The sequence below is a fragment of the Balaenoptera physalus genome, assembly GCF_965194825.1.
Source record: "Balaenoptera physalus genome assembly, chromosome: X".
NCBI classification, from domain to species: domain Eukaryota; kingdom Metazoa; phylum Chordata; class Mammalia; order Artiodactyla; family Balaenopteridae; genus Balaenoptera; species Balaenoptera physalus.
In genome coordinates, this window is record NC_138903.1 from 67,645,885 (window position 1) to 67,660,354 (window position 14,470).

Genomic DNA, 14,470 nt, shown 5'->3' on the forward strand with positions numbered 1-14,470 from the left:
ATGTAGATGGTGAGTGGAATCTTTTACCCCAATAAACTGGTCTTGAGGCTGATTATAAGACTACTCTATCAGAGCCCCTTTCTTTGTGAAAAGTTTTAATGATTCTTATATGAATCACATTATGATCAGATGTTTCTGATATTTTCATGAGGAGCAATTACTTTAGATTTCATTGAAGACATGAGCTCATTGGAATGAGGGAATTAGGGACTCAGATGGAAACTGGGGTACTGCTAACCATAAATCTCCCTAGTAAAGTAACTGTGTGTGTGTGTGTGTGTGTGTGTGTGTGTGTGTGTACTTTCCTTGACATGGTAATTCCCAGCAAATATCCAAAAGGGTTACATGGCAGAATTAACCTGCTTATATTTCTAGTAGTACATCTAGGGGCTGGGGGTTCATGACCCAAGGGCTGCTGGTATGTCATTTGTAACACTGTAACTGTGATGGAATAATCTATGAGGTGACAGAGTTAACTTCTCATCCCATTACTGCATCAATGGACAGAATGTCTACTTAAATCAGGGATAATTTCTTCATTGGCAAAAATGGAATCATCACTAAAAGGTAGAAACCAGCAGCTGGAAAATCTATACATGGAAATACAAATGACTGTGGGCAGCAGAAATTAGTTACTTTGGCAAATACTAGACATGTCCCATACACATTCAAGTTATATTTAACATGAAACTCCAGCTTATCCTAAGCAAAGCCATATGTTCATTATAAAAGACAAGGAAAGTTAAACAACATTTTGAGGGTTAGGACTGTTGCTTGTAATCAAGAATAGACATAAAACTTTTCCTGAATATGAATAACAGTTGAATGAAAAGATATGTGATATATATAGAAAAGATTAATGGGGAAAAGTAAAGAAACTCAGACACTTTGCATTTTTAACATACTTATCACATACATTTGTCGCAAAGGCATCAAAAAGAGGTCCCTCAAAAGTAGGCTTAGCCTTTCCTTGAACACTCAAAATATGAACCAATGCCTCCTTCCTCCATAACACGTATCTTAACCATATCTTTATTAAAGAATGTATCGAACTAAAAAGAAAAAAAAGTAGGCTTAGTTTAGTTCACTACAAAATATATCCTGTGAAAACACATTTTATTTTCTCTGCAGCTTATAATATTCTATTTACATAATTTTTGAAGCAATTAAACTGCACTTGAGATTAAATTGTCAAAGTTGCCATCTATTTATTTAATTACTTACATTGAGTTATAACGACATACAACATTAAATTAGTCTCAGGAACAACATAATGTTTTGATATTTGTATATATTATGAAACGATCAGCATACTAATTCTAGTTAACATCCAACACTACACATAGTTACAGAATTCTTCTTTTCTTATGATGAGAACTTTTAAGATCTACTCTCTTAGCAATTTTCAAATATGCAATAGAGCAGCGCTCCCCAACCTTTTTGGCACCAGGGACCGGTTCCATGGAAGACAATTTTTCCATGGATGGTGGGAGTGGGGAATGGTTCAGGTGGTAATGAAAGCGATGGGGAGCGGCAGATGAAGCTTCGCTTGCTCACCTGCCGCTCACCTCCTGCTGTGCAGCCCAGTTCCTAACAGGCCGCAGACGGGTACTGGTCTGAGGCCCAGGGGTTGGGGACCCCTGCAATACAGTATTATTAACTATAGTCAACATGCTGTATCTTACATCCCCATGACTTAATTATTTTATAACTGGAAGTCTGTATGTTTTGACCCCCTTCACCCATTTCACCCAGCCCCAGCTTCTGGCTACCACCAATCTGTTCTTTGTATCTATGAGCTTTCTTTTTTTTAATTCCGCATATAATTGAGATCACAAGGCATTGGTTTTTCTCTGACTTATTTCACTTAGCATAATGCCCTCAAGGTCTGTCCATGTTGTGTCAAATGGCAAGATTACATTTTTTATGGCTAAAAAAGATACCGTTTTATTTAGATATATATATCACATTTTCTTTATCCATTCATCCATGGATGAACATTTAGGTTGTTTCACTATCCTGGCTATTATAAATAATGCTGAAATGAACATGGGGTTGCATGTATCTTTTACAGTTACTGTTTTCATTATTTTTCAGATAAATACACAGAAGTAGAATTAAAGGATCATATGGTAGCTCTATTTTTAATTTTCTGAGGATCCTCCATCCTGTTTCCATAGTGGCTGCACTAATTTACATTCCTACCAACAGTGTACAAGAATTCCATTTGCCAGCATTTGTTATCTCTTGTCTTTTGATGAAAGCCATTTTAACAGGTGTGATATGATATCTCATTGTGGTTTTGATTTTCACTTCCCTGATGATTAGTGATGTTGAACATCTTTTCATGTGCCAGTTGGCTGTCTGTATGTCTTCTTTGGAAAAATAATCTATTCAGATCCTCTGCCCATTTAAAAAATCATGTTTTTTTTTTGTTTCTATTGAGTTGTATGAGTTCTTTATATATTTTGGAATTTAACTCTTTATCAGATGTATGATTTGCAAATATATTCTCCCATTCTGCAGATTGCCTTTTCATTTTGTTGATGGTTTCCTTTGCTGTGCAGAAGCCTTTTAGTTTGATGTATTCTCACTTGTTTATTTTTGCTTTTGTTGTGTTTGCTTTCGGTGTCAAGTTCACAAAATCATCATCAAGACGGAGGTCAAGGAGCTAATGCCTGTGTTTTCTTGTAGGAGTTTTATGCTTTCAGGGCATACATTTAAGTCTTTAATCCATTTTGAGTTTTTATTGTGTGTATGGTGTAAGATAGTCATCCCGTTTCATTTTTTTTGCATGTGGCTGTCCAGGTTTCCCAATGCCATTTATTGGAGCAATTGTCATTTTCCCATTGTTATATTCTTGGCTTTTTTGTCATAAATTAATTGGTCATATATGTGTGCATTTATTTCTGGGCTCTCTATTCAGTTCCATTGATCTATGTTTCTGTTTTTATACTAATACCATACTGTTTTGATAACTATAGTTTGAAACCAGGGAGTGTGATGCCTCCAGCTTTGCTCTTCTTTCTCAAGATTGCTTTGGATATTCAGAGTCTTTTGTGGTTCTACACAAATTTTAGTATTATTCTGTTTCTGTGAAAAATGCCATTGGAATTTTGGTAAGGATTGTACTGAATCTGTAGACTGATCTGTAGATTGAATTGTAGATTTGTGAAATATGGACATTTTAACAATTACTCTCAATCCATGTTCACAGAATATCTTTCCATTTATGTCTTCTTCAGTTTTTTTTCAATCAATATTTTATTGTCTTCAATGTACAGGTCTTTAACTTCCTTGTTTAAATTTGTTCCTAGGTATTTTTGATGCAATTGTAAACAGGATTGATTTTTAATTTTTCTTTCTGATAGTTCATTTTTAGTGTATAAAAATATAACAGATTTCTGTATATTTATTTTGTATCCTGCAACTTTACTGAATTCATTTATTAGTTCTAACAGCTTTTTTGAGTAGTCTTTAGGGTTTCCTACATATAATATCATGTCTTCTGCAAATAGTGACAATTTTACTTCTTCCTTTTCAATTTGGATTCCTTTTATTTCTTTTTATTGACTAATTACTCTTGGTAGGACTTTCAATATTATGTTGAATAGAATTAACAAGAGTGGAAATCCTTGTTTTGTTCCTTATCTTAGGAAATGCTTTTAGCTTTTCACTGTTGCGTATGATATTAGTTCTGGGCTTTTCATATATGGTCTTTATTACTTTGAGCTGTGTTCCCTCGACACTTACTTTCTTCAGTTTTTAGCATAAATGGATATTGTTTTGTCAAATGTTTTTTTTTATGTATCTATTGAGATGATCATTTGAGTTTTACCTTTCATTTTGTTAACGTGTATCATTATCAATTTTGTATCACATTGATGGATTTGCAGATGTTGAACCATCTTTGTGTGCCTGGAATCAATCCCACTTAATCATGGTGTATGCTCCTTTTAATGTACTCTTAAATTCGGTTTTGGTAATATTTTGTTGAGATTTTTGCATTATGTTCATTAGGGATGTTGGCCTGTAATTTTCTTTTCTTGTGGATCTCTTGTCTGATTTTGGTATCAGGGTAATTCTGGCCTCATAAAATGAGTCTGGAAGTGTTCCCTCCTCTTCTATGGTTTGCAAGAGTTTGAGAACAATAGGTATTAATTCTTCCTTAAATGTTTGGTAGAATTCACCAGTGAAGCTGTCTGGTCTTGGAATTTTTTGGGGGGAGGTTTTTGATTACTGATTAAACCTCCCTACTAGTAATTGATCTGCTCAGATTTCCTCTTTCTTCATGATTCAGTCTAAGAAGTTGTGTATTTTTAGGAATTTATCCATTTCTTTTAGCTTGAGAGCAGAATGAAGGGGAAAAAGAAAACAGTCAGTGAACCAGAAGACAGAACCACAGAAATTACCCAAGCTGAACAACAGAGAGAAAGAAAACACTGAAAAAAAAAAAGCCCTAACAGGACTCACAGGGACTTGTGGTATAATGACAATAATATCCAAATATTTAGAATAATGCAACCTTCCAAGACTGACTCATGAAGAAATAGAAAATCTGAGTTCACTGATCACTAGTAAAGAGATTGAAACAGTAATCAATAACCTCCCAAAAAACAAACGTCCAGGACCAGATGGCTTCATAGGTGAATTCTACCAAACATTCAAAGAAGATTTAATACCTATTTTTCTCAAACTCTTCTCAAAAAATTGAAGGAAGGAAACACATCCTAACTCATTTAACAAGCCGCAAATCACTCTTATACTAAAACCAGACAGGGACAACACAGAAAAGAAAATTTCAGGCCAATATTTTTCATAAACATAGATAAAAAAATCCTCAATACAATATTAGCAAACCAAATTTAACAATACATCAAATGGATCATAAACCATGATCAAGTGAGATTTATTCCAGGGATGTAATGATTCAACATCTTCAAAACAATCAACATGGTACACTGTGGTATAAAAGGTAAAAATCATGATAATTTCAATAGATCTAGAAAAAGCATTTGACAGGACTCAGCACCCATTTATAAATAAAATGGGTATAGAAAGAATACCTCAACATAATAAAGGCCATATATGTCAAACCCACAGCTAACATCACACTCAACAGTGAAAAGCTGAAAGCTATCCCCCTAAGATCAACAACAAGACAAAGATGTCCACTCTTGCCACTGTTATTCAACATAGTATTGGAATTCCTAGATGGAGCAATTAGGCAAGAAAAAGAAATAAAGGGCATCCAAATTAGAAAGAAAAAAGTAAAACTGTCACTATTTAGTTTCTCTTTTGATTTCTTCTTTGACCAATTGGTTGTTCAGTAGCATGTTATTTAATCTCCACATATTTTGGAATTTTTCAGTTTTCTTCTTGTAATTCATTTCCAGCTTCTAAAATTGTGATTTAATTCAGAGTTTGAAACTTATAATAGGCCATGTGTAAAATTATTAAGAAATCTGTATAATTACCAAACCTTCAAAATACTATCTTCTGTTATAAAAGTATCTCAATAAAACAAAATAAAAACAATGGAAAAAAAAACCAATGGAAAACAAAAACATCAAATTAGAGATTTTGGTTTAGTACTTTCCCTAAGTCTCTTATTATTAAAATCAAACGTACTTCCCCAAATATGGAGTAATTGTGCTTTTTCTATTCCTCCTGTAACTAAAAGTCTTGGACATAATATATAAAATAAACATAAGGAGACTCTGAAAAGTGGAGGGAGATGTCTGACCAGTGTGAGACTTCAGGACTTGAGGAACAACACGGTGGTGAGTTCCCATGTTTTCATTTGGCCTCTTATATCCCAGACTTGGAGAAACATGTGAAACTTGAATGCCAATAAGTACAGACAAAAAATGCCCCAACAAATCTTTATCTCTCTAGTCAAAAGACCAGTGAAGGGGCAGCTTAATAAGAGGAAAACTTTTAGACAATAATCTCTCTACTCCAGTCAAACACTACAGAGTAACTATTGCTCCACCCACACCATGCAAGGCTAAGTGGAGATCCTAAATTTACACCGTTGTGAGCCTGTAATGAGGTGCTCCAACATGTCCATGAGGATGATGTCAGAGAAAGCCAAGGTGCTAGATGTAGGGAGCCAAGTCTTTTATCTCCACTGGCCAGTAAATCCCAGTACAATATAAGTGGAGACTACTTGAGGAGTCTGGATTTCCACCCTTACCTGACAGCACAAGATCTTCCTCTACCTCCTTGCTGAGATGATGTCAGCTGAGGCCTAGTTGATGGTCAGGACTTTCAACATTGCCACGTAATAATGCCGTCTCCACTTGGTGTCAGTGGAGACTACGTGCAGAACCAGAACTCCCACCCTCAACAGTAGAGAGGATCCCTCCCTCCCCACACATCAGTTGCCAAAGGAGACCAAGTGGGAAACCTAGGCTTTTACTTCCACCTGGCAGTAATGAAGTGTTCCCCTTCCCGTGCCAGGTGGAGGCAGAGAAAGCCAGCTAAAACAGAAGATTTTATTAAAAATCCAAAAACTCATAATGAAATTAGAAAATATCCAGTTCTCAATAGAAAATCACTCATTGTACCAAAGGCCAGATGATTTCAAACTGAATGAAAAAGTAGAATCAATAGATGTCAACGTTGAGATAACAGAGTTGCTAAAAATGATCTGATAAAGATTTTAAAGTAGCTATGATAAAAATATTTCAATGAGCAAGTACAAACACTTGAAGCAAATAAAAATGATCAAATTTAAGTAAAGGAAAGAGGATATAAAGGAGAGCCGAATGGAAGTTTTAGAATTGAAAAGTATAGTAACTGAAAAAAAAAAAAAGACCTCAGTGAATGAGCTTGAGAGGAGGATGGAGAGGACAGAGGAAAGAATCAGTAAACTAGGAGACAGAACATAGTAATTACCCAACCTGAAAATTAAAGAGAAAATACACTGAAAAAAAGGTAACAGCTCACAGGGGACTGTGGAATAATAACAATATCCCACATTGCTATCATTGGAGTAAGAGAGGTAGGAGAGGGAGGGGGGTGGAGAGAGAGAGGCTGAAAAAGGGAGAAAGACATAAATTCTTCCTGACTATGTGCTCAGGAAGTTGAGTGAATCTCAAAATAAGATAAACACAAAGAAATCTATTCCAAGATGCATCATAATTAAGTTTCTTCCTTTAATTAGTTTGCAAGAAGTTAGGTCAAGTTAGGAGATGTGTAGCAAGCAAGAGAGGGGAGTTAAATGTAACATTTCCTGCATATTGGCTGCATGAAAGTTCTTCCTATCTACCAGTTTTTATACAACACTTTCACGTATGAAAGTACACACTTTCCTAAGTAACCAAGGACCTCAGGCATAGCAAATTCAGGAAGAGTGTTTATCAAATTCTTTTTACAGGTGTTTAAATTACCAGCTGCTGACCACAATATCTTACTGTATGGCCTTCAAATATGCCATCTTGTTTTTCAAAATAAACAATTCAAAGATACAAAGAATGATTTTATTTCCTCAGACCTTAATAAATATCAAGAGTTTGGGCATAATATCTGGACACTTTCTCAATTTCTCTAGGCAAGACTTCATGGCAACACACTGTAAGAAGCTACACATGTAGGTAAGAAGCTACACACATAGATAAGAAACTACAAGATTCTGAAATCACACCCACCTTTCTGTTTCTGTAGGCTTTTAATTTTCCTTTTGCATTTATGTCAGTCACAGTAATAAGATGACTAATGCATAGTTAGGATCTTTGTGAATGATAAGCAGGGACTATGCCATAGATGCCTTCTTCATCAAGTTTTTAGTCCTTGATTCTCACTCTGGAATTTTATCTCATTCTTGAAGAAGTTTATACAGTAGTAACTGGGTACTTAGGATCAATACCATGACACAAAACTTTTTCCTTAATGGGACAACATTTATCAATTCACAAGTATATGCCACAAATATTTTCCCGTGAAGTGTTTGATTAATTCTCCAATTCAGATTCCTGCAGTAGTGTACTTTATGTGTCCAATTTCAAAATTTGAAATATTTACTTTTTTAAAAAATTGCCTTCAGTAAAGATGTGATTTACAGGACCTATTACCTTGTATGTTTTGAATGTTGGCACCGAAATCCCATTACTGTTCATAATGTCTGCACTCTTCTGTTCCTGGTACTGGAGAGTGCTGTGCATTAGCAAATACCTCCTGCTGTACATGAATCAACACTTCTGGTATTGTAGAAACTCAAACATAAGCCACTGAGTACATCTTTAGTAAATAAGAGCTAGTTTCATTAAACTTGGCCTGATTACTTATATAAGTGGATCAAGAATAGTGATTTTATGTACATTCTTAAATATATGATATTCCAGTTAAAGCTTTGGTGATATTTATGGGGCTTTGTTAACCTTAGTTTCTTAAAAATATTTGATAATAAGAAATCTTAGATTAGATTTTTTAAAACCTTGTTAGGCTGAGAAACCAAACCAAAGACTTGCCCAATTGTGTCCTGTTACAAGGAGAACAATTTCTTATTGAACTTATGCAAACACCTACAATGTCAAGAAAAATAAGAATGCTTTGAATTTCCAAATACTGGAGGGATTAAGTAGACAGGAAAAGACACATATTCTATTTTTTGTTCACAAAAGTACACTTTACCAAATTGCTGTAAGTTATAGATAGCTTAAAAGTAAGGAAAAAATGGGTTCTTTAAATCTGGAAAGCAAAACATTAAAGGACTAGCAATGTTTCAGACAAAGTCATATAAATTATAGTCGTCCTCATAAATTTATTTAGTCTCATGTAATTAATCCTTTTCTTTTTTTAAATTAATTACCGATTAATGCTTGATCTTGTGTTGGCAGTTGTATGAAACAATCAGTTTTTCCGTTAGAGTTCTAAACATTTTTTTACCTAGTTCAGTGCTATAATCGTAAAATTATCAGAAACGTGTACTTGTCAAGAGTCCTTTCCATGAGTTGCTTTGAAGAGGAAGCACTTTTGTACAAGTATCAGAGTAATACAATAACTGTCAGTAAATGTCAAAAGACTTGAAAGTGGCCATGATTAAAGATCTGACAGTTCATTATAATGCAATTGAAAAGATAATCTCATTATTTCTATGACAAACATTTTGAAAGAATAACTAGAATAATAACTGATAACATTATACCAAGACATATCAGATCTTTAGGAATTCCATATAATTTCTAGAACAGTTACATCAATAACATGTATTTATACAAATATAATCTAAAGCAGGTTTAGCATCACTTTTTATTTGACAATGCTTCTCAAGTACTTTGACATATCAAACAGGCCTAATTAGTTTAACATCTCCCTTTTATAAGGAGAGAGAGCAAATCTTTTGAGGTGTTCCCTCTGCTGGAAGGGGAAAGGGTTTTTCCACTGCAGCACAAGAGGGATGCACATAGGCCAACTGTCCTGTGTTGGCTCTCAGGAGAGACCCACTGACCATGGGGGACCGATGCTTACTATGGAAGCTGATCTTACTCTGTATCTTTTTTTATGTAAGCAAAGCAGTATTTGACTGTATTGTGTTTTTCTTTGTGACTCTGATACCAAGATGCAGTAGGCAGAAGTGTCCTCCCCTGGGATTAATAACCAGTGCGTGGTACTTTTCTCCCTTGGGATAAGTACAAACAACAGGTGGGCTTGAATTGCTTCTAGAGCTGAATTTTTGTTCTTGTTAAGACTTGATTTGTAATACAAATACAGTTGGTTTTCATTCCTGAAAGAATAGGGTAGCAGCCTGAATAATATCAAGGGGCTGACCCACCCATTCAACTACATACAGTATCTTCAGTTTGCTTCTTTATATCAGGGAGAAGATTTTCAACTAAGATGAAAATCAAGATTCCTATGTTCTAGATTTAGAGCTGTGTGTCTTTGGAATGTCTAAATAAATTGTTCCAAGAGGCTTCAGAATGTTACCTCTAGGTACATAGTTTCATTTTACTTAGGAAAGAAAGCCTTTAAAAAGTTCCTATCAGGCTCTGAATATTAGTCTCCAATTTGGCCAACTTCTGACCACAGAGTTCTTTTTAAAGAAAAAAATTCTCTCAAATATCTTATCATTAGGTTTCAACCAGGACAAGCAGTAAATATTCCTGGCAGTATTGAACTCCTATTTTATTATTTTTTAACATTTATTTATTTATTTGGCTGCACCGGGTCTTAGTTGTGGCATGTGGGATCTTCGTTGCTGTGTGCAGGGTCTTCGTTGTGGCCTGTGGGATCTTTAGTTGCGGCATGCAGGATCTAGTTCCTTGACCAGGGATTGAACCCGGGCCCCCTGCATTGGGAGTGTGGAGTCTTAACCACTGGACCACGAGGGAAGTCCCTGAACTCTTTTAAATAGGCACATTTTGATTTATTCTTTCTTAGAAGCTTCTGCATGCCAAGCATAAACGCATCTCATTTTGAGAAGTTTGGGACCCCTTTTTCTCTAAGGCACCTCATAAATAAGCTTATCTAGCTTAAAAGCTTCCCACTATGGCCACTGTAGTTCAGAACTATCTTTGGTAAGGTTAACCCACTTGCTCAGATAACATAGATTCTGGGCCTATAATTTTTAAACATATAGTTAGCTGGAGTCCCAGATAGAGGAGTTCCACAATGTTTAGACTCAGAAGAACTCTTTTTTAAAACGGTTTCTCCTTTAAAAAAGCAGAGACCTCACACTGAACCCAGTCCAGTTTAAATCAGACCAAGCCTGACACTGGACCCAGACCAAATTAACTCAGACCCAGTCCAACTCTAGACCCAGTCTGAACAAAGAAATTCTCAAATAAATTCAGAGAGCTCATAACACAAAAGCTGTGGAACGCATATATTTGAGAAGGACTTCAGGCACAGCAACAAAGCAGTAAACACAAAGGGCTCAGTGTGTACCTATGCCTGGTTGCTTGTTGCTCCTGGGGGTTGTTGGGGGTGGGTGGGTGGGTCCCCTTTGGATCTCACTTCTGACACCAGAACTGGTAAAATATAAACTGAGGCACCTTAACATTTTCGAGTTCAATTGTGCATAAGTTGTTTCAAATTTGGCAACACCAAATTAAAAGTGGTTAACAGCACTCCGCCAACCAGAGCTAGGGGAGAGGTTTTTATAGAAAAGATGCAGAAGGAAAGAAAGGGCATTATTTTATTGGCTGTAACTTAAGTGGTTACCTTTTTGAGGAAAGCCTAGTTGGCTGTTTGCAATTGATTGTCCTTAAGTTTCATTTTCTTGGATTTGAGTACATTGACAATGGCTTAGGTTTAGGTTTGCTTATGCAGGCTACCAAGTACTAGAGCCACCTTAATATAATGGCCTTCTCATTTAATTATTTTAGCAGACTCTATAAAGTAGATATTACTATTTCTTTTCAGTGTAAATATTACTATTTCTTTTCAGCCACCTTAATATAATGGCCTTCTCATTTAATTATTTTAGCAGACTCTATAAGGTAGATATTACTATTTCTTTTCAGCGTATTACTATTTCTTTTCTCTGAGTCTTAGAGAGATTATGTACTTTATTCAAGATTACATAGCTGAAAAGTGATGAATAAGCTATCAGAACCCAGTCATGTGTCATTTCAAAGTACACGTCCTCAACCATCAAACTATTCTAAGACTAAGAAGTGTCTCATTCATTTTTTTCATCCTTTGTAGTACCTAGCATTAGAAGTTTATATCTGTAAGGTCCCAGTAAATTTATAAAATGTCTATATGTTTGACTGAGTTGACAAAGTGAATCCCCAGAGAGAAGGCTTTATTCTGTAGAAAGCATCATTTGGAGGTGAAATTCATTGAACAAGTGCAAACCAGCCTCATGGGTTAACTCATCCACATTGCAAAATCGAATCTAATGCATTGGCTTTTAAAAAAGGCATTATTGGGGGCTTCCCTGGTGGCGCAGTGGTTGAGAATCTGCCTGCCAAAGCAGGGGACACGGGTTCGAGCCCTGGTCTGGGAAGATCCCACATGCCGCGGAGCAACTAGGCCCGTGAGCCACAACTACTGAGCCTGCGCGTCTGGAGCTTGTGCTCCGCAAGAAGAGAGGCCGCGACAGTGAGAGGCCTGCGCACCGCGATGAAGAGTGGCCCCCGCTCACCGCAACTAGAAAAAGCCCTTGCACGGAAACGAAGACCCAACACAGCCATAAATAAATAAATAAATAAAAATAAATAAAAAAAAAGGCATTATTTATATCTTATAAGAGAGTAGTACTGTTTTTTTTAAAATAAATAAGTGGCTGTTTATGGTTGACTTACCAAGAATATACTGTATTTAGATGGATGAAAAAAATCATCACAAGGAAGCTATTCAGAAAAATGTGTTAACCTGAAGCCTAAGTTCCAGGCTAATATTAGTAAGCTGTGACTAATGAGGAGGAATATCATCTTCCTCTGATGAACACACATTTTATAATATCCAGTGAAATTGGCCTGTAATGTGCCACAAAACAGTACAGAATTGGAAAATTTAGCTGTAGTTGCTCTAGTGAAGCAGGTTGAACAGGGCACAATCACCCCTACCCCACTATCCAAAGATAATAACAGCAAAAAAAAAAAAAAAAGGAAGGAAGAAAGAAGGGAAGAAAGGAAGAAAAGAAAAGATGGCCATATTTCCCTTAATGTAGTTCATAGCATAAAGGTCAGATAAAACTCAGGAATGAGGGCAGGGCTGCTATGTATGGATGTTCAGGTTGTTCACTGCCCAAGGATGTTCCATCTAAGGGACACTCTTTACATTATGGCTAGATACTAAGTTATATGAGAAGAGGAAGGAGGCATGGAAATTCTCCACCTCACAACCAAATTCTAGAGCAGAAGAGAGCATCATCCTATGTAAACCCACACTGGCATATACAGCCACTTACACATTTGAGAGAGCACACATGCACACACTCACTGGCAAAGACATGCATGAAGCTGCACCTTGTCCCTGTTGAACTTAAGATGTGTACCCTGAGGTTACTCTTCTCTCTTGCTCACCACTCCCAGTGTCTGATTCTAACCTCTCAGAAAGATTCCAAACCTGATGCAGTCACCTTATTTGGAGTCAGGAAGAGGAAGTTAAAATATGGATACTTCCTATTAAATGTGTGCCTTAACACCTATCCAGGGTATATGTGAGCTGGCGAGAGTATAGGCGCATTATTACACTCAGCCCGGGGTTTTCTTCCACATAGGGCTGCCATGTATGCTTATTCAGATTGCACAATAATATACTAATTTATTTATTTATTTACTTTTACTTGAGGAGGAAAGCTTATTCAGATTGTACAATAATATACTAATTTATTTATTTATTTACTTTTACTTGAGGAGGAAACCCCTTTTTCCAATTTATACAATGTTCCTAACTGAGGGGCAAAGTCAGGCTCAATGGAGATCTAAGGGTGGAATGGAGTGGAAGAGGATGGTCAAACCATGCATTATGCATCTATTTTTGCAAGTGGTTATCTCTTTTCTTCAGTATCGTTCATTAGTAGTAACATATTTCTATGCAGTTACTATGTCTTATATACTGGAGATGCAGAAAATGTTAAGGTCCTGTCCTTGAGGAATTTATAGTTTGGGATTATAAAATATAATATAATCATGCCACCTAACATTTGTGAGAAACTTTACATAAATCAGTAAACTTTTGGCCTTGCACTCCTACGTCATGCAATCATCCTTTATACCTAGTATAGCTAAGTTTACAAAATGTTAGATTTCCAATATAATCAGAATCAAGCATGATTGGCATATTATGTAAGTTTGCAGAGATGACTTAAAGAGTTGTGGAACACAGTGGCATTTCAACAGTCCTGAAAACTCATTTGTGGACCTTAGAAATGAAATAATCATGTCCTTGAAACACTGAGTCTTTCAAGTTCTCTGGACTTGTAGAATGATTTGTTCCCTTGAATGTACATTTGTGTACAGCATGTGAAACCAATGCCGCTTCTAATTCAGTATGACTTCCCTTGCTTGATTCAATGATGGGTGCAAACTATTAACTTCAATGAAATAACCAGGATGTGAAGGGGTTGGGACAATCCCTATATTTACAGACTGCGTTTAACCTTACATGAAGATAGAAACTCATTATTTGACATTGTAGGAAGGAGTGAGTGGAGAAAGATATCATATGTTGAGAAAAAGGAGTGCGAGAGTGGTCAATTTTCTGGATATTATTGGAGTCAAGCCTGCTGTAGTAGGTACTACTACAGATTGTCATTATAATAGCGCCATAATCTAGTCAGGGTATGCCGTAGTGAACCTCTGTAGTGGGGATATGTATCAGGTATCAGGAATTGAGGGTAAAGGCATGAGCTTCCTTTTGATGACTGCCCTGCTTTGAGGTCAGAGCTGAGCAATATGTGTTTCTGACAGAAGTGCAGGCAGGCAAAAGAGTTATAGACAATAAACAGGACTGTAGTATGTGTCATAGAGAAGGAGGTTGTTGTGGAAAAACACATATGCACACTCAAGAG

The 14,470-nt window shown here is 36.2% G+C and overlaps 1 long non-coding RNA gene across 1 annotated transcript; it reads left to right on the plus strand.

The window, feature by feature from the left end:
* The first annotated feature begins 1,208 nt into the window (after positions 1–1,208).
* LOC309653120 lies at positions 1,209–12,600 on the plus strand. Its single transcript, XR_014258993.1, has 2 exons — positions 1,209–11,872; positions 12,183–12,600. It is a non-coding gene; the product is annotated as an uncharacterized lncRNA (long non-coding RNA).
* Positions 12,601–14,470: the final 1,870 nt, after the last annotated feature.